The 18,328-nt window shown below is 41.2% G+C and overlaps 1 long non-coding RNA gene across 1 annotated transcript; it reads right to left on the bottom strand.

Annotated features, from left to right (window-relative positions):
* Nucleotides 1-223: 223 nt before the first annotated feature.
* Nucleotides 224-12,378, bottom strand: LOC107836540 (uncharacterized). The gene is made up of 3 exons (XR_001662455.1): nucleotides 10,005-12,378; nucleotides 6,954-6,959; nucleotides 224-234 (listed from the first exon to the last, which is right to left on the bottom strand). It is a non-coding gene; the product is annotated as an uncharacterized LOC107836540 (long non-coding RNA).
* Nucleotides 12,379-18,328: the final 5,950 nt, after the last annotated feature.

Raw genomic sequence — 18,328 nt, 5'->3', positions numbered from 1 at the left:
AGAGCCAAGGTAACCTGATCCGATGATACAGGAGCTCCTCGGTGTGCGGCTAAATGCCTTATCTCCTTCTGGCCGCGCTCCTCTTTCCTCTCAACATTCTTTCAGGTATTTGGCCGAGACCTTTTCTCTTTGTCCGCCCTTTTCAAAGACCTGCTTTATGCTGGGAGCCCTCCAGACGTAGTGCTACAATCTCTTTACTGCCTCTCTTTCTTTTCCTCCCCCCTCTCTCTCTTTCTGACCACACATCCATATGACTAACTTTCTGGCTTTCTGTCGCACTCCCCAAGCACAGCCTCATACATCCAACCTTGTTCTACTCTAACATCCCCACACAATCCCAAACCAGAATTTAATATACAAAGACAACTGGCCTCAGGATACTTCCATATCTCAAATAACAGTGAAAAAGGAAATTGACAATAAAAAAGCTTTTTTTTTAACAGTGTTTTAAGTATTTCTCAATTGACAGAAAGGTTGATTTAAGTGTCACAGTACATTGCCTTCCAGTCCTCTGTACTACTAACCAACTTTCCATATCTAGCTAATTTCTTCCATTTGCCTTCCATTTTGGTCTTCTTCGATCTTTCTTTTTCTACTTTGTGCTTTAGGTGCATTTATTATGCTATAATAAATGCATTTTATTATGCTATAATAAATGCACTCACGTGGAGGGTCGCTGCTCCTGCATGATGCAACATACTTCTAAGTTCTTGACATAAAAGGAGCAGTTTCTTCTGGTCAGGCAAAAAGTGTTCCTTGTCCTGGATCTAGGCCTACATGTTCTCTGTGATCTGCTTGACTCCACATCCATGGTGGTGGTCTTAACAAAGATCTGCCTGTTTCCCTTCAAACATGGGTTAATGGACTCCTTCTGGAAGCTGAACTTGGAGATTATGCTGCCCTTTTATAGCTGTTTACAGGAAAAGATCAGCCTCTGCTGGTCAGAGGTAATGTCTTGGCTTGCGCGGTCTCTGTCGTCTCCAATTGGCTCCACTTCTACGAAGACAGTCTTACAAGTGAGGGCTTGCAACATGCAGTACTTCAGATGAAGGATCAGGTAGACTTTGCACTCCTTTTTGGACGTTGTAGTCTTAAAGAGGCACTGCCGTCCTCCATCTGCTAACCATCAGAGATCAGCCTCTTCTGGTCAGGGGGAATTCCCTCTTTGGGATCTAGGCCTGGATGTCTCCACTGTTGTCACTGTGCTCATCCTTCATCACTGAGGACCTTCGAATAGGTCTTCAATTTTGTCCAAATGACCTTTGTTATTTAATGCATTAGTTTGAAGATGACAAATGAGGCACCCCTAACACCGCAGAGAAATATCAATACCTCTACAATATAAGACCATTGGTTTTGGCCTCTGCCTGCTTCCGTTTCCTTGTTACTTATTCTTACGAGCAATTTCTATATTTGTCCTTTATGGGTTCGCTGGAAAAAAGATTGTCTGAACAGACACAATCAAAAACAAATGACATCCCAGAATACAACTCATTTTTTTCTGTTAATGTCTTTCCAAAAAGGTTTTGTTTTTGGATATAGCCAAAATTGACGCAGTTGGATATGTAATTTCAAATGACTTCCAACATGGATGGCTGTGGCTGAAATACTCTGATAATTTGGTAACTCTTCCCCATCTCAGCTCCTCCATATTTGCTTCTAAATCTTCCAGGGATGTCGCAATGTGTAGATTTTCTTGTACACATTTCCTTAACACATTCAGTCAGGTGTGTGCTTTTCACTCACAGTGCTGTGTGCAAAATTTCTGATAAGAATCTCAACAATTTCTCTTCCTCATTTGACACCAGAATCGCGGCTGGTGATGGAGTGGATGTTTACCACTGTCTTGCATCACCACACTGTTAGCACCCTACAAGCGTTTGGGAGCGAGCGAGAGTAATTGCTGTGATTTTGAAAGTGAAATGTTATCCCACTTTTGCTTAATATGGAGGTAAGCTACTCAAGGGCTTCTCTGTTGCATTTCTTTGTTTCATAACTGGTGAAATTCATTCAGGCGACGGCAGCCCTGGGCTGCTGTCAGCTGGGCTATTTTATCACCTGACGCTGCGGTAATACCTTCAGATTGTTGTTTTGTCTCATCTTCCAAAGGCTTTCCCAGAGAAAAAGAGCTAATCCGTGATATGCGGGTTTTTTTTTTGTTTGTTTGTTTGTTTTTGTGCTTTACATGGAATAATCAACACATTTAATACCATCATTTATGATAGTTTGTTCACCTCTTTGAATATAAACATGCTAGCACTCTGTAAACTACAGCTGCTGCAGGAAAGTGGCTTTAGTATAGAAAATAAACTGCTTTATTGGTTTGCTTTTTTAAAGAATGTGTTTGGAAATTTAAAAGTATTCACACCCTGTGTAATTTTCCTCTTTTTCTCATACTAATCGATGATTTTTATATTGATTTTATGTGATAGTCTAACACGGTGGGACATAATATCGTTGAGAGAACTAGACCTCATTCTTCTGATACCCCCAAATGAATTGCATTGCATGTAAATAAAATCCATCCATCTGTAGTTTGGAGAAGTGTTAGAGCAGGGTGAATTTTATAAAACAATATCCAAAGCTTTTAGCGTGGAGTACTGTTCAATCCATCAATCAAAAACTGATGTTCAAGGAGAACGCGAGAATACTGGTGGCAACTCTGGAGGACGTGCAGAGATCCACAGCTCAGGTTGGAGAGTCTGCTGCCGCAAAAACCATTAACAATGCACTTCATAAATCCAATCCAAGCCTGCGTTGAAAGAAAACCATAAAAATCCGGAGCGAGTTCAGAGTTTGCCACATGTCATGCAGCAGAAACAGAAAACGTATGGAAAAAGGTGCTTCGCTTTGTGTCTAAATCAACTTAACATAGACATATTTCTCATTTCCTGGTTGATTCAGCAAAGCCAGAAGGTTGTGTATATAAACCAAATCCAAGGGTGAGAAAAAGGTCGCCGTCGGGGCAAAAGTGTAACTTTTGTGCCGTGCCAGGCCGTAACAACAGACGCTATTCTGACAGCTCCCCACACGGTTATTCTCATGACCCCTGGAGGTCACATATTCTTGAAATTTGATTATGGGTCAAAATGCCCTGTGTGAGAGAGAGAGAAAAAAAGTGAGCCTTCATTTCATTTTATGAATGGAGGATTGTCTTGCATTGTTGCACCCAGATACGAATACGAAAACCACAACTGTTCTTAACTGGTTCTGTTAAGAGAAAAACACATCGTGGATTCAGATGAAAAATAAAATCATTGCTCTATCGGAAATATAATTGTGTGGTTGACCCTGAAGAAGGTGCTGCTGAACTTCTGTCAAATAAACCTAAAATGTTCTTTACTTCTGCATTTAAGCAAAATTTGTTTCCTCTCAGTTCTTGCATTTAGAATTAGCCTGATAAAGTGATGTGCAACAAATTTTCATTTTTAACCTTTGCCCTTTCCAAACGGAGGCATTGTTATTGGATATCAGGAGCATTTCGACCATAACTACACAGAGCCCAAATGTCCTGGGGGATTTTTCCAGTGAGCAAACAGATTTTATTTTTCAGCTCTGGCTCTTCTCATTTTCCTCTGTGGTCTGAGGTAAACAGTAGATTAGGCAAACGAAATCTGTTTAAGTGTGAAACAAAAATCCTCACTGCAGTAATGCGGCTTCTGTGGCGGAAAAAAGCTGTAACACTGGAGCTGGCTTCGTAGAATCACTTTATTTCTTACCTGTTGTACCTCTCCAATTTTTGGCAAACATTTTGCCGGGTAACACAATATAAATCGCTAATGTTTCTACATGAGGGAGAGTTTACTGACATTAGTCGTAATTGCTCCCTCACAGCGTAAATCCAGTATTTTTCAAGTTACAAACAGTTCCAGTCAAATGTGAAATTAAACATAGGAAGCAAATATAATAAATACACTGCTTAAAAAGTGATCTAACGTTAAGCTAGCTGGTGAGTAGCTGCCGGGGTCCAGATAGGTGGGCTTGTGCAAATCTGTGATTATAGCTTCTCAGTTTCTTTGAGTACCTTTGACAAAATCTTGATCTCCAAAAACCAGACATATTTTCACAATACTAAAATATCAAGTTCAATACCAAAACCAAACCAAACCAAAAAAAAGAAACACTTACCAGTTTGAATGCCTTTGAAGGCATTGTGTTCTTTCTATTAGATTAGTAAAGAGGTATTAATAAGTGCGTTAAATGAAATTTGTGACAGTAGGACAGCATTTTGTTGCCTTTATCATTTTAAAACCAATAAGAAGTTGGGACCTCAGCAGCTGTTTAGATACAAGACATGAACTTAAGCATGTGTTTCCTTACCAACAAAAAATTACACCAGGTAACGCTTTAGAGCTAGTAGCATTTACTCAGTTTTTTCAACAGTGTGAACAAGGATGTGATCCATGCAAATGTTTTCAGACAAAAGGCATTTTCAGTTTCAGTATTTCTGGTAAGTTGGAAAGGTTAGTTTCAGGTTTTTAGCCTGGATTTTCGTAAAGAGAAAATAAAAGCCGCTTCATTGTCATTTGATGATTCTGCTGCGTCTGTAGCTCTCTGCCACCAGACGTTTCATTCCAACCGTGGGTCCAAATGGGTCCACCAAGTGCGCTGACGTGGCTTTTGGCAAGTCGCTAATATGTAAACGCTTACGTTAATTTTTGGAGTTGTGAAATCTTTTTAAATTCCTCATTAACACCAGAGTCCTAGTCTTTAAGATCCCAGACGAGGGATGTGAAAATGACTCAATTTGTATCAGTTTTGATGGAAATGAGTACCTTCTGAACAAGAGCGTTTTGCTGTCGGATGCACTGAAATGCTGTTTTGACAACTCTGTTTGTTCGATGTTGATTTTTGTTTTCGGGAAAACGGGACGAAGCCCGTGTGCCGTGGAGAATGATGTTGCCAGCCTCGGTGATCGTTTGATCGAACATCAGCGGCTGCGTCTAGGGGGGCAGTGGAAATGGAAGCTTAACTGTGCTACCTCAAAATTGATTGATGTCACACAATCGTACTTTATCTACAACCCCGGGCATTAATGACGGAGTCTGACTGTTGCATGCTTTGGAGGCACAGACGGCCCATAATCTCAACACATTGACTCATACGATGTGGATAACAAAGTGTCTGTGAAGGGGGTTTATATTGCAAAAAAATATATATAATAAATAGAGATTCTGGCAAATTTCTAAAGCAGTACTTTAATTCTAAAGCTTTAATTTGGCTTAGGAAGACAAACTAGACAGTTTGGAAATATTTCCAAGTTATACAGACAGTCATTGTCTGGAAACTAAGGTGGTGCCGCCCGTCACTCTTATCAACGTAATGCTGTTTTAAAGCTTTGCTTGACAAGCAGTGAGCATGAATGTTAAACAACCAAACTCTGGCTGGCTGTTTGAGTAGATTGCCCAACTAAATACTCAGCTAATATTGACTTGTTCTACTTGTGTAACGTTGGAAAGAGCAGAACGGCAGCAAGGTTTTGGATTTTAAATCTTTTACTGAGTTTATTCTGTTTCAACCTGCATTTAGCATTTAGCAATATTTAATAATATAATAACTGCAGTAATACATTTAATCATGTTATTTTAGGATTATATGATTTTTCTTGTATTGAATATAGAAAAGATGATGTTACTTTAGTTAACTATTTGAAATTTCCAGACTCTTTTTTTTTTTTTACGAGTGTGGTACGAGAACTGAAGAAAGAAGCTGAAAGGAGGAGGAAGTGAGGAGGTGAGGCCGTCAAAAGTCAGAGAAGGATGTGCTTCAGTTAACAGAATAATCACAGATCACAGCAAGTCCCCCTTTAATTGGTGTAACTTTTTTTTTTTTACCAGTAAGAGGATGCTTTGGTTTAAGATTTCTTGCCATGGTTCTCACTCCAGTCATTAAGTCCACATTAAGTCAGGGAGTGTTTACATTTGTGGCTCAACTAGCGCTTGACGACGTGCCAGACTCAAGAAAATAATCGGTCTGTGAAATCTTTTCAAAGCGCGCCTGAACATTTTGTCTCCTCAGCTCTGACCAGGCAGAAACATGACCAACTTCAGCACCTTCACCCAGAAACAAAAAAACAAAAAAAGCACTTCTCACATACATGTGTAGTCCTGGCAAGACGTTCCCGGAGCAGGAGTTTTTCCTCGGGAGAGATTTCAACAGAGATACTTCCTGTAATGCTTTCAGAAGCTTGTAATAACAATCACAGCCTGTCAGCTGCAACAAAAAGCATGTTTGCTTTGGCGGCACGATTTGCTAATGCAGTCGTTTCACGGTGACTGGTCAAAGCATGTTAAGTGTGTGGGCCAACTGCGAAGATAAGACTGAAACTTAGGGGAGGGGAGAAAAAAAAAGGCTCCAAATATTTTCCTTCCAGTGCACTTAAAGACGCTGGACTTCTGTTTTTGTGTTGATCAGATCCTGAAGTGCGTTCTGCTTTTAAAATCTGAAACCCTACCCTTAAATCCAAAAAATTATTTTCTTGCGCGCACGCTGCTTCACAAAATTGATGCGATAAAACGACATATTTCTACTCGTTTACTCCCTTTGGTCAGAGGTTTTAATGGTTCATATGTTGGATTTTAACCATTTTCAATTAAATGTGAACTTCTTTCAACCCCTTGAACTTTTTAACATTTTGTAATGTTGCAACCGCAAACGTCAACTGGGATTTTACATCGTAAACTTACACAAATTAGTCTGTTGTTGGGAAATAGAAGAGAGATCCAAGACATAAGTGGGAATTATTCTCAAAAGTAACACTGAACACATTATTCCCACAGTAAAACATGGCGGTGGCTGCATCATGCTGCGGGGTTGCTTTTCTTCTGCAGGAACAGGGAAGACACAGATGGATGGAGCTAAATAAAGGCAGACCCTGGGATGACGTTTGTTATCCCAAACAAACAGCCGCGTGCGCAATGAAGAGCTTAGATCGAATCATTTTCATGTGTCACAATGGCCTAACCAAAGTCCAAACCTAAATTTAACTGTGACCGAGTGGAAATGCTTGAGCCGATGCTATTATTGCCGTCTGGAGAAACGCATCGCTCCCGGTCAAAAACAACCAAATCAGATAACACTGGAGGTACGTCTTAGCGCTGTCAATCAAACTTGTGTATCTGCCATCACCGGTGGCCATTCTAATTAGCCTGAGCATGCTACATTGCAGTAAGCTAGCAACAGCTTCGCAAAGAACAAGCACGAGAGTGATTGACAGCACTAAGACCCTCCTCCTGGCTCTGATTGGCTGTTTCTGACCTAGCTGTGTATTTCTATAGTTAGCACTGGGAGAAGGCAGCAGAGCTAAAAAATGTTTTCACAAATGATCTGTTTCAATACCACGCAGTTGTGACACAGTTACAGTTTTAACAAATATGTAAAAAGTCACATACCCCAGCTTTAAACTTTGTGGTAGAAAAGTGACCAAATGTGGAAAAAAAAGTGTCGTTCATCGAACACTCGGCCCCGGTTGTGACATTCAGAAAGAGCGCTGACATTAAACTAATTGCACCTCTGATTTGGCCTCTTATTAAACCGACAGGTGGAGTGGATCTCGCTGCACACGGGGGCAGATTTCAATCAGTGTGCATCTACGAGGGCCGGCCAGCATCTTCAAAACCCACCACACTAATCTGCCACGGGATAACCGATCACACTTCACGGAGCAATTGCACCCCACCACCTGCGCAGATGCTACTTTCCCGAGGTGATCCGGAGACTTCTCCTCGTGCGTGCTCGCATACGGGCACAATCAACACAATACCTGCGCCGCTTTTTAGAGAGCTTTTAGACTAATCAGCTCTGACAAGTGGAACAAAACAATTTAATACAGAGCTGATTTCACATCTGAGTGATTCGTCATTTACATAAGCTTTTCACAGTCTGCTCACTGAGCTGCGACAGGCATGCGGCGTGCCAAGAGAGACCGAAAAGGTTCGCTCCGAAATATTCTGCTCCCCACCTCTTTATCTGACCTCACCAAGGAGAGTGCCGCGCACGCATGCAGAGGCTCATTTGGGATACACATGTGTGCAGATTTTTTTTTTTTTTTCTTTTTGGCCCTGCAACCACCCTGTTTCCATCCTGCACACACAGACACAGGCGTGCACACGTACACACACTTTTAGTGTCCTGTGGTTAGCAGAGAGAGGAAGCAGTGGCGCGTCTCTGTGCTGACTTAATGTCTTTTAACAGTTTGGCTCCAGGACCAAGGGTTGGTCAGAGATGAGCCAAAGCCAAAACTGGGCCTGATCATCTGTGACGGCAAGAGAAAACCCCAGGCGAAGTGGGTTTGTGCGTGCGTGTGCTTGTGTGTGTGTGTTTGAGAGGTGAGCGCCCTCACTGGCTTCTCCTCTCCACCCCTCATTTTCTCCGTTTCAGTGTGTGTGTCCACATGTGTGTGAGCCCATTTGTCGGCGGAGGCTACAGGGGACAGAAACACAGGCAGACTGAATTACCCTGGACAAAGCCATTGACCGAGGCATTAAAGTGACAATAGAATATTTACAGCACATGGAGCCGATTCAGTCCGCTGCCTAATATGCAGCACATCAATATCCTGGAAAACGCTCGTAGCACGCTGCAGTGGAAAATGTCCAGGCTAGCATGGACATACAGTGTAGTAAAAAAAAAAAAAAGGATAAGAAAAAAAAAGTTCAACCCCCCCATTACTGATTTCAAAATCTGGACGGCCTTAAGTGAAAATATGATTCCCTCTTTGCCCATTAATTCTGCTCTCTGCCTGAAAACCCTGACATATGGACGTCAGTTCATAACCCTTAAGCTCAGACACATGGGTTATGCAGGAGGACAATGATCCAAAGCACACAGAGTCCGAATGAAAAAACAAAGTGAAGGTTTCGGAGTGGCTTAGTCAAAGTTGTGAGGTTGAGATTCTGTGAATGATTGAAAACCCAGAATGAAAATTCTGCAAAAAAAAAAAAAAAGAAAAAAGAAAAATGTTTGCTTTTCTGTGGAGAAAAGCAACATTTCTCCACAGTGATGTAGAAGACTTGCAGCCAGTTATTGGAAATGCCTCTGTGACGGTAGGGGGTGAGTACTTTTTCGCCCCGCCTGGTTTAAACCAGCCCCCGTTTTCTACGCTCTGCTTCGTCCAGAACTGTCTGGACCGTCGACAATTGACAAACGATTTCTCCCTGGAGGCGTCGACTCTGTTGAGGTTTTAAATTTTTATCCAATCACTAACTTTTTTTCTGTGACGTGTCTAATGCACCCATTCGATACCAAGATGTTTACTGGAAATTGAATTCACTGTAAACATTTATCCTTTTCAAAAGGTGCATCGCTCAAGTCCCTCTTGAAAATGAGATCCTGATCTGATTGGGGTTTTACCTGGTTAAATTAAAAAAATTTTAAAAAAATCCTCCGCTGCGAAGAGAGAAGTACCGATCCGAACAAGATGGCTCGAACGTTTAGGAACGACTCGACTCGAGGTTGATGTCAATTCAGTATTTGGACGAACACGGACTGAACTAGGGCTGCAATTACTTTTATTTTAATTATCAATTAAACTATTGACCATTTTGACAATTAATCAATTAATCGGATACAAAATTTGCCACATTATGCTGATTTTCCATTTAAGATTTTTGTTTATACAATATTAGATTAATTAATTAATTTTTTTTAACTATTTTTGTATTAACAGATTAATAATTAGATAGCAAAAGGTGCCTAAACTGAAGATTTTTCACATAATTTGAGCCTGGTGAAACTAAAACTACGACACTTGCGGTGTTTTGGGTATTTACAAAGTTTTTTCTTTCCATCTTAAATGCAAATGTATATATTTTTTGTATAGTTTTGGCTTAATTATGGCTCTGAATATGTTGTTCTTTCAGCAAGAGTCAAATTATTACGTCAATAATCAATTAATCCCATTAATAGTTTAACCCTTTTACGCCGGAATTTCAAGCGTCTGCCTAAATAAACCTTCCTTATTTTAATTGTAAGTAGTTCTTTAAATGTCCTGTGAGATGATATACTTACCCATGTATCGATAACAACTGGAACTTACAATATCCAGCAAGTTATTTTCGCAATATGCAGTCTATTAAACGAGTGCCCCCCGGATTAATTACCTCTCTGCAGCTGCAGCTGTGAAGTTGCCGTATTAACCCGATACTTGCTGGAAAGGGCAACGCCTCCCCTTTCAGAAACCGTTGGAATTTTTCAGATAGCGCTACGTGTGGCGGAATTACGGTACTGCAAATTTGGATGTGTCACCGCCGACACATCCCCGCGTAAAAGGGTTAACCCCTATAGGCTGAACAGCTTCGTTCACTTTCTGCTACCGTTGGTAAAACTAGAGCCAGACTGCAATAATGAAACAACACAGAAAACCACAGGAAATCAACGTCACTGTTCACAACTTCTCCTTCTGTTTGTTGATTGAAATTCTACCGGAGAAATCAAAGTAATTGGGAGAAATCCCAGACGGAGCGGTGAGGGAGATTAGAATAGAGCAGGATTGCTTGGGAAGGTAATGTCCAGACTAGTTTTCACTGGAAAAGATTGGAAAAATATAATACCTTGAATAAATGAAACCCTTTGAACACTTTGTACTTGTTAGGTTATTTTTGTCTGACATTAAAATTAGTTTAATGATCTGTAACACTTAAATGTGACAAAAAAAAAGTCACAAAAACAGAGGGAATACAAAAGTGGGGAAATACTTGAGGATGCTGCTGTACCCCAGACAGATTAACCCACTAACTGGTGCTGACTCGAAGGCAAACTGGGAGGCAACGGGAAGAGAGCAGAGCAGGGCAGGGTGGGGAAATGACTGCTGCTCTGCTTGACTAAAGTTCCCCTTGGCGCTGGAGAGAGCAGACTGCAGAGGCCTCACCTCTCAGGTGGCCACCATGTCACCTTGTCAGCTAATATCTGACACAGTAGAACAGCTGCGTCTTACCAGTGTTTATGCAAGTGGGGATTGGTGGTGTAATTACGCAGAGCTGTGCACAAAACGTGCTCACGAACATTTAGGAACAATTCGAGGTTCGCAGCCCGAAAGACTCCGAGGTTACCCCCCCCCACACACACCCTCCTCTCCTACGGCTCAACTCCAAAAAAAAAAAATCTGCGTCGGATCACCCAAACATGTCACTCACGTTTTCAAAAAGTTCCACCCGGACGGCTAACCGCTGCGCCGATCTCCCCCGTATTCACAGCCAGTTAGATCATGCTCACACGCACCACAGACCTCTCTACCTCCTGTCTCAGTTTCACAGTCCAGAGCCGGGCGAAATAGCCAACACATGTTGGGGAAAATAAATGCGGAGTGTTGGAGGTCAAACCGTGGTCTCTGCACAGCTCTGTTCTCATTTAGTTAAGTACAGACCACCGCATACTTAGCTTGATTGTGAGACGCTGTCTACCGTTGCTCCTTTGCTCCTTTTTAAATATTTTATATCATCCGTAACTCGCAAGCTGCGGGAAATTAAGAGCACTTTCCAACAGCTGTAATTTGAGAGAAGAAACAAGTCAGCGGAGTGCTGCATGTTGACAGTGATGTATTTACGCAGCACTGATTAGAAACGTACAAACTGCTATGTTACATGCATTAGAGGAGAAATAGAGCCTGATGTATTGCACGTTGGCATACGGCGCTGTGGCGGAGTGTTGAAATACACAGAGCTGTGGTCCAGGACCTTCGTACGAGCGGGCCCGTTTCTCTGCTTCTCTGGCGTCGAACATGCCCGGCAAGAAGATGTATGACAAGGATCTGCAGTCTTTATGCAGCGGAACATCATGCGTTAAACCATGACTTCCTTATGTTACAGCAATTAAAGAGGGGAATGTGGTGTTTTATCATGCGAGCTACAAAAGTTCTTTTTCTGTGCGCATGAAAAATGTTTCAGAATCTGCTGCCTCCAGAAAGTGAAAGAGAGAGAGAGAAAAAAAATATCTCCATGCCAAGCGATGCAAAAATGACACAGATGAAAACCACTTGGAGTGTTCCCAGAATGTCACAGAGCCACAAAATAAAGTAAAAAAAGAAAAGAAAAAGAAAGCTCAGAATCTGTCCGGATCTGGCAGGCCATTTCTGTTCTGGCGTTTCCCTCTTGTTGTTGTGGAATTATCGATCTCTCTGCGGATGTGACGGGTTGGATGCCTTTGTTTAATAAAGACCCAGAAAATGTGTGCATCAGCCATTTGTTAAAATCTGACATGTTCGCCTCACAGGCTTTCATTCACACGCTGCCTTGAGTCTCAGGAGGCCGTCGCACGACGCAGGGAAAAAGGTGACCTGGTAGTAAAAGTGGCTAAAAAAACTTCATTAACTATTAATATGGATGATTTATGACCCAGTAATATTGAATGGGGAATAAAATGAAATCCTTAAACGACTTCAACTGTGACTGGACTCCTTGCATGCCTGTTAGCTGGACTTGGCCTTCTACCATTAGCAGGAGGAAGCAGCAGAGGCAGAAGCCTGTTATTCTGTTTCCTCATAACTTTTCAGAACAGATGATGGACTGATCAAAATACTAAGTCATTGGTGTTGAATTATTTGAGATTTTATATTTTAAAACCCGGCCGGCTGAGTCGTACGGTTGCTTACAGTCTGTGTCGGGCCCATTCAGTGTGGAATTTGCATGTTTTTCTTGCGTATAACTGGGTTAGCATTAGCACTGTAAGCTAACTAAACATCCTAAAGCCATAAGACAGGTTTTTAACCAAGTTGATTTTAATTCACAATTCAAACATGTATCAATAAATCTGCTAAATTCCAACCAATCTTTACTTTCTCGAGTAAGTTTTAAAATTATTTTTGCTAATCTCTTTTCAATTAAGAATTGGTTATATAACAAAACAAAAGAACTAGACAAAATAAGAAACTTTTCACAAACCTGTAAATTTTGTTTTAAACACGTTATTTTATTAGCATTTAACAATTATTGAACATTGCATTGACAAACTACAACAGTTCAATGTCAGTCAATTTAATGGCTAAGATTTAATACACCCCAAAATGTCATTTTGTAGTGTAAATTCCCTATAAAATAAAATTCAATTCAGCCTCATATAATAAAAAGAATATAGATAGTTAACTTTTTTCTACCTTTCAAAGTCTTTTTCATTTATATATAAAAAAAAAACAACTCCACAGCTCTGCAGACACCAACTCTCAAATTTCATTGTTTACAAGCAGAAAATGAAAATGTATGAAGGAAGGAATGTTTTGGCTAAGTTTATTGACGTAAACACAGAAAAGAAATAACAGTCCTCTCCCCGCGAGGTGTGAGACTTTCCCCCTAACAGTCGAATTAGAGGGGAGGGAAACAAAACCAGAGAGCAATCCACATGCCGGGTACGTACCAACAACAGAAGACAGATGAAAGAGTCCAGCTTGTCTGCTGTCCTTCATTAGGACTTGTCCGGGATGCAGCTGGATGTACTTACCTTTAATAGTGCTGATAATTAGCCCTGCCATTCTACATTCGCCTGACATAAACACACCGCCACTCACTCACGCACACACGCGCTCTCCGCAGAGTTTATTACTTGGACGGGAATCATTATCAGGGATAATTTGAAAGCAATTTTGAGGCTCACCTATTACCTCTGTTTTGGTTCCTTCTGGTCATTAGCGGAGCTGTCAGGAAGATTGAATATTACACATTTCGAGGGGGGTCTCTGACTCCAGGTGTCAAGAGAGGTTAGGAAGAGCAAACACACTGACGGAGCGCCGTGAGCACAGAGCTGCGAGCCGGACCTGCACCCGTGCTTTCCAGCTGAAACAAAACGAGTTTGGTTGGTCAATTTGCCCCGGTTGTGTTTCAGAGACGGTTCAGGATTTTTGCTCTTGCTACTTGTTGTGGGCAACGGGCGCTGTAGAAAGTTAGGCACGTCTCACCGTCGTTCTTTTATTCTCTTCGTCAACCCGGAGTGAGAGATTAATCACCTTTCCAGGTGATGTGAGAGGAGAGGGCTGTGGAATATCAATAAAGAGCCCAATTATATATGTGATGTGCGACCATTGTCTGCCGAAGTCTTCCTCTTTGTGGGATTAATTATGAGGCTGCATTTTACCTGCTGATTTTATTAAACCCTTTTATGTCTCAGCTCCCATCTATTCTTTGGGCATTAATATGCAGATCAAAAAAAAAAAAAAAAAGAGGAGCCTGATTTTTCTCCAGCAAACAGCGAGGTCATGCTTCAAATTAGCATATTATTAATCTACATAAAACTGCTCCAAAGACATAGTCTTATTAGTGTCACTGCTCTGGGTGCAGTTTCACATCGCCTGAACCGTGACAAGCCTGAGTGGGCTTGTTATTCTGAATGTAACACTATTAACTTTACACTGGTACATTCCATGCTATGCGCATGCATACGCTCCGGCTGAGTGACGCTGCGTTCAGGGGGCTGTGATTTACAGCTCCTGTATCAGATGTCGCCCCGTTGTAAACTTCACTACTCGCTCATCTGTTTCAGCTCTCAAGTCTTACAGGGTGAAACCAGAAGATAGAGCAGGAAGTACTGTTTTTTTTTATTATCTTTTATTTATTTATTTTTAACATTTTTATCATGTAAAAAAAAGTGGGAGGAAAGAAATGTTCTATTATTAAGCCATGTTTACTCTGATAATCCGAAAAAGTACTTGATGGAACCACATTTTTCTGCTACTGCAGCTACAAACATTTTTGCAGTATGTTTCTCTCAGCTTGACAAATCTACAGTCTGGACTTTTTTTTTTTGCCATTTGTTGCAAAATAACTCAAGCTCAGTCGGAGTCACGCCTTGTATTTCGCTCCATTCATCTTCCCATCATGTCAGAGAAACTTCCTTGTCCCTGCTTAAGAAAAACATCTCTGGAACCCGATTCTGACACCGCCAGAGATGGTGTGTTATGCGCTCTAATTACGGGATTTCTTCTGCTGTCGTATAAGTCGATAATTTACTCAGTGGTTTGTGGTTGTAATATGTAAAAAAAATAAAAATAATAAATGTGTGAAAGGTGAACGAATACTTTTGCATTGCTCTGTAATTAGGGCTCCCTGAGAGGCCACGCGGGCAATGCTGGGCCTATGAATAAACTACCAGAGAGTTGTTGGTATTTACAAGCTGAATGCAAATGTCAAAGTCTCTGTAGATCATCTGCTGCCCTCCCGCTGAGTTCTTTAGACTGTTTTGTATTCTTGCGGTTCTTTAACTTAAAGCCGGAGAAAATTAAATCACGGAATCATAACGGCGAAAGGTCAAAATATAAATATTTCATCATCTGATATTTTCTATGTGAGGGTTTGGGTTTATGCAGACTGATGTTCAGGCTGTGGGAATGCACATCCATCAGGCTTCTACGTCTTTATTTTGACTGAGCAAGGTCGCACTTTGACAGAATAGCTAAACTCGGACCGGGGTCGCAGTTGACCACGGGTCAGCGTGCGATTCCCGTGGAGTTATTATGACCAGGGGTAAAAATACAATTACTTCCATGCTTGCTAAAACAAAATAACACTGATTAAAGTGGTTATGATAATCCTGTTGAGAATAAAACACATCCCAGTGTACAAAACACTGGTCATGGTTCAGTAATTTTACTGCATTGTACCTCTTACCTTTACTTGAGTAAGTAAAAGTACTTACTTTTACTTACTCAAGTAAAAGTAAGTGTCGATACTTCATGTTACCATGAAGTATCGACACTCTTGAGTAAAATTTCTGAATATTCTAGCCACTGTGAGTAACTGCAGTAAACGAAGAACAAATTTGTTTTTACCAAAATACACCAGATACAGAACCACAGCTATGGCTTAAGATAAACAGTCTTGGTTTCTATTTGGTGAAACATTTGAAGGTCAAAAAGTTACATTAAACACTACATATTGTCACTAGAAGTACTTTGCCGTGTTCTGATATGCAAATACTTACCTACTGTATTAGTTTAATAAGACTTATATTGAAAAAACTGTTTTCCTGCCTTAATTTGTTATTGATTTGTATTCTTTTGTTTCAGTTTAGTCTTTAAAATATGGGATTTTGCCCATAACTTTACACTTTTTGTCTGTATTTCATTATTTTTTAAAATATTAAATCAATGTTTTGATCCGTTACTCAGTACTTGAGTAATTTTTTCATCTAATACCTTTTTAGTCTTGCTTGAGTAATTTCTTGGATTGATAATTATTACAGTTACTTAAGTAAAATATGTTAAAGTAGTGAAGTAATACAGTTTCTGAATGTGTGTAGCATTCAGTAACATGTTGCTGCTCCCTCCCTCATGACCCCGGTCAGCTAGCTGAAGGAATTTTTTATTTTTTTTTCTCCTCATATGTGTTACAGAAGAGACCTATTCGGCTTTCTGGAAACGCTTCCTGTTGGGAAAGAAAAGGTCACTCCTCAAACTACAAGTTGTTTTAAACTAAAGCAATTTCCTCATGTCATACATTTTTGTTTTAGATCTGTGTGGGAATACTGTGAAACCGTGGTATTTGCTCCCAAGGTTATCATACCAAGAGGATCTCACACCGACCCAAAGTAGATACACATGCAGAGAGTGACAATGAACAGGTGATTTCTCTGACCACCTGCTTAAGATCAGTCACCTTGTTCATGGACGCATTACAATAACCAACAAAATCAGTTTTCAGATGAGAATATCCTTAAAATCAAGGTTTAGGATCCACTTCAGTCACAAGAAATGAGGTTGAATTTCAAGTGAATGTTAGCCATTAGCTGCTAACATTTAGCCAGTGAGACAGATTCTCATACAAACAACCTAAAGAGGTTTAAAGCCTTTATATCCTGCCTTAAGATGACTTTATTAGCACAAAATGTGATACTTTTTGATATTTATAGAGCAACACTACGAGTATAATAAGCTAATCTTTTCTTGTATAGGTATTTAGACTATAAGCTCTGGTAGCTAGCTTGTTTTTAGCTTTCCAAATGTACTTTCAAATAAGTGCTACCATACAAAGAGTGATGTTCACCACATCTTTCTTGTCTACACAGTGATTTTATGAACTTGTAGGCATGAACAAACAGAAATAGGTGAGGGAAGTGATTCTTCTCCAGACAAATGAAGAAAACCGTGGCTTTGGTTTGGACCACAGAAAGTGTACGACACTGAAAGTGTACGACACTGACATATGGCGGGCCTGAGCAAAGATGGGGTGGAACTAAAATGGCAGAAAATCTTTGTAGTGTTTGCTCCAGCTGTCTTTGCGTAAGTTAATTCATTTTAACACTTCGGGCAGATCAATAGGGCTCCATACCTGCCGCTGGTGCAGCCAATAAAACGGTCGAATAACTCAAGTCTCTGCACCCCGTCCTGGAGCGCTGAGGCCCGCTTGTCTGCGCAAACCCCCCTGCCCCCACCGACTCCACACACTCTTTTTCTTTCTTAATGATCAGGATTAGAGAGGCTGGGGCCTCTACTGTAGGAGGAAGCAGCTGCTTCCATGCTCATTATAACCTCACAACTCTGCAGAGTGGTAACAGCTGGAACACACGTTCCAGAAGGAGAGAGCCGAGACACTATGAAGATCTCATGTGGCAATAGGCATTCCACGGCGAGCGGCTAGCGGCGGCGCTGCGGCATCGCATGTCACGCGGATGACAGGGCGAGCGGAGGTGGACTGACTGATCCATTAACGGATCCATTTGTTTTGGTGGCGGCGGCTTGCTTTGGGATCTTGCGCCGATTGAAAACTCCGCACAACTTTCCGTCGCAATCATGTCATCTCGTAATTACCCCGTGTTTCTGTGTTCAGATGAAGAGATGGATTCGCTGTAAAGTGACAGCAGAGTGTTGCTTAATAGATCGCTCTAATCAAAGGGCCGTAGTGTGGTTAAATGACAACTGTTATCTCCGGCAGACGATATCTGCTGCTGATGATGATGATAAGATGAGGCGGGCTAATGAAATGAGTAGAGGGGGGGGACGAGGGAGTGCATTGATAAGGCTGCCTATTCAGAGTCTAGGCTCCAACGCTGCTTTAATGACTCGATGATCCTTTGAATTTATAATAGGACAGGGCTCATCTGTGGAGGGATGATAAAGCCGTACCATAGTTTGGAGCGGTTGATGGGCCATTTGCTTCTCGAAGCCTCTGTATACCTGCAGGGGAAGGCAAACAGATACGAGACGAAGGCGGGGGAAAAATAACACATTTGCACCCCTAACTCATAACATATTGACTCTTCCTGTCGGTTTTTGAGCTGCTCTACATAACGAGTTTGCTGTGTAACAATTACACCGTCGGTGCTCACAGATCACGTAAAAGGGAACGCAGGGAAAGAACAGGCTGTTAGGAATTTTAATTACAAAGCTCAGGTTTTTCCTCCCTTTTGGTTA

Source organism: Poecilia formosa, unplaced genomic scaffold (assembly GCF_000485575.1).
Source record: "Poecilia formosa unplaced genomic scaffold, Poecilia_formosa-5.1.2 Scaffold66, whole genome shotgun sequence".
Lineage (NCBI taxonomy): Eukaryota > Metazoa > Chordata > Actinopteri > Cyprinodontiformes > Poeciliidae > Poecilia > Poecilia formosa.
The sequence above is the reverse complement of the archived record's forward strand: the minus strand, read 5'-3'. Positions and strand labels throughout refer to the sequence as shown.